The 2995-nt window shown below is 38.2% G+C and overlaps 1 pseudogene; it reads right to left on the reverse strand.

The window, feature by feature from the left end:
• Positions 1-2512: 2512 nt before the first annotated feature.
• LOC118611749 lies at positions 2513-2626 on the reverse strand (annotated as a pseudogene).
• Between the last annotated feature and the right edge of the window lie 369 nt (positions 2627-2995).

Genomic DNA, 2995 nt, shown 5'->3' on the forward strand with positions numbered 1-2995 from the left:
CTTTATATAGTCTGAATGTGAGCCGTTTGTTGGGTAAATGTACTGCAACTCTGTAGCTTGCCTTTTCACTTACTCAGTGATGTTTTCTGATGAACAGAAGTTTTTAATGTAGTTCAATTTACCAACTTTTTTCCTTTAAAGCTAGTGCTTTTCATGTCTTATTATACAAAATGTTTGCCTACCTTTGCCAAGGTCATGAAAATATTTTCCTATGCTTTCTTAAGTTTTATTGTATCTTTCAAAAGAGCCACATTTTATCTGTAGGCTTAGCTGTGGAGCAGACGTTTTAATAATAGGAACTAATAAATGCTAGAACTTTAGTCATTATACGAAAAGTCACGAAGCAGAGACAAAGGCAAATATTCTTTCCCTGCTTTTCATTATGCAAAAATAAGAAGAAAATCACCCCAGGAAAAAGAAAGAAAGAGAGGCTTCATCTGGACTATATCCCAATGGTTTCATTCCGAAGTCCCTGTCAATGTTCCTTTCCCACTGAAACCTGCAAATCTCCCTGCACTGATTCCCAGGAGGCTCATACTACTTCCTCCTCAGGATGCTGCTTCAAGTATCGAGGAAGATTCTGATCCATTAGGTGCCAAAGGTGGGAAAAGATAAGACCAAGAATGGCTGGGGCATCCAGGTCTTTGCTGAAAAAAATAAAATAGCACTCTAACTAACTGAGCAACATGATTCCCTACAAACTGCTGAGACATTCCCTGACCTCTTGAAAGAAAGTTATAAGATGTTAAAGGTTAACTGGTTACATTATAACCAGAATGTTCTGCTGCCCTGCCTATTTTTTTGCAACACAGACATTTTAAACAAATACAGGCAAAATGTATGACCTTGTAGGTTACCTGGTTTACTGAAAAATACCCTAAAATAAACAGAGAATATTTTTAAATGATAGCAAAAAAAAAAAAAAAAAAAACTGTGAGAAGAGTGCTTGCTTGGCATGTTTTAGAATTCCTACAAATTTCATCCAGTGATATAATGAATCTTTTTCCTACTAATGTGACTTGCCATGATTTTGCAGTTGGTTCCTTTCAGATAAGGATGCTCCTTAGAATTTTCTTTCTTGCAATCACGTTTCAAAAAAGGTTTATTTCCATGCTCTGCAAGTTGGTGCTGTGGTTGAACTAGTCATCTATTTGTGTTTGCAAGAAATGGTGTGAGACTGTCACAAAGTGTGGAAAGGGGAATTATTTACCAGCAATAACACAAATAAATTCAGTCCATTTTTGATTGATGGCAATATCCCTCGTGGTGAGGAAGAGTCCCAGGGAAATGCACACAGCTGGACCCTGATGTGCCTTGTGGTGTGCCCGATGACAGAATGCTGGCTAATCGTGAGGCCAAGGGGAAATAACTGCTGTCAGACAGTCTTAATAAAGACACTAAATTAAACATTTTAGTATCATGGTGACGATCATGAAAGGGAAATATTCTCCCAAATATGAGGAACGTGATTAGTTATATAATAAAGGTGAAACCATCCCTGATAAACTACTTATGTAAGATCTCTAAAAACTGCAGCACTATAACAAGAGGGAAAACTAAGCCAGGCAAATCATCAAAATATAAACAGACCTTCCTTTTATGGTCCTCTGTCCTGTACGTTTTCAACTTCTCTGTTCAACATTTTGCTCTGTCGCAAACAGAATTCAGTAGCAAGATCTGCCTTGGTCTTGATTCCTGCCTGGAGCTGTTACGCCGAGAATGTGCAGGACCAACCACAAAGGCAGCCTGGCCAGCTCTGTGGGCTGTGTCTGATAACAATCATCGAAGGGCCAGTCCTCAACAATGCCAGGATCATGGGAAAGGCCCCACCTGATTTTTTTAATCCACCGCTGTGCCTCTTAACTTTAAAATTTACACAATACGAAACGGTGAGACCTGCTCTGATAGTTATTACCTGAGCGCAGAGACAGGCTGTCTGGACTCTGAGTTCTGAGCATCTTGAATAAAAATGTTCACCCATCTACTAATTTATGGTACTAACTTGAAGCAGGAAGGAAAAACCTGGAAGCAAAGGCAAGATGGTTTCTATGGTTTTAAACTATTATTCTCACATCAATTTTAAGTATATTCTTTAGAGCTCCTCCTTTAATACGGCATGACTCTGAAGATGTCGTGCTGATTTCCAAAGAAAGGTTTAACACGGCCTTTACTTTGTTGATTTTCAGACTTCCAAACGATTCGGTTATCATATTTCTCCCCTTCCCCCAATACATCGTAAACTCCATGATAGTGCGAGTTGTAGGTGCTTTTCTTCAGCATTATATCCCCAGGACCTGGTATGATATTAGCAAGAATAGGGTTATTATTCCCATTTGATGGATTAAAAAAACAAACAAACTGAGGTTCAAATTGGTAAAATTTGGTAGCCAGCCTGGGCAAAACCCTGACCCGAACACAGGCGTTTTGATTCCAAATGAAAGCGCACTCTCTCGTGCTTTTCCGACTCTCATTTTTATACACGATCTAATGGTTATCACTTTCAAAAACACTGCACCTACAGCACCTGGTCTTCCTAGGTGGTCTCCCATCCAAGTACTAACCCGACCCTGCTTAGCTTCTGAGATCAGAGGGGATCGGGTGTGTTCAGGGTGGCATGGCCATAGACACCTACTCTTTCTTACCTCTCGTCCAATTCTTATTAATCATCTTTATAAATAATTTTAATTACTTTAAGGTGAATATTAAATCCTGCTATTCATATAAATATGTCAACGCATTCTTTTCCAAGTACCAAAAACAGTGCTTCTCCATAACTACCTCATATTGTAATTAAAGTTTCTGTTTCTGTTAAAGTGTTTTTCCTTTAATACTATTCTTTGTGAAGAAGCTGCCGAACACAATTACTGATGTTTATGGTTTGTTTGCTTGTTTGTTTGTTTTTTTTGCCAAAGTGGTTTTTCTATTCTTTAGCTTCAATCCCAAAATAAGGTTAAAAGATAAAAATTTTAAACTCTCAAGAAATACTCTAATTCAT

Source organism: Rousettus aegyptiacus, unplaced genomic scaffold, assembly GCF_014176215.1.
Source record: "Rousettus aegyptiacus isolate mRouAeg1 unplaced genomic scaffold, mRouAeg1.p scaffold_m13_p_14, whole genome shotgun sequence".
Classification (NCBI taxonomy): Eukaryota; Metazoa; Chordata; class Mammalia; order Chiroptera; family Pteropodidae; genus Rousettus; species Rousettus aegyptiacus.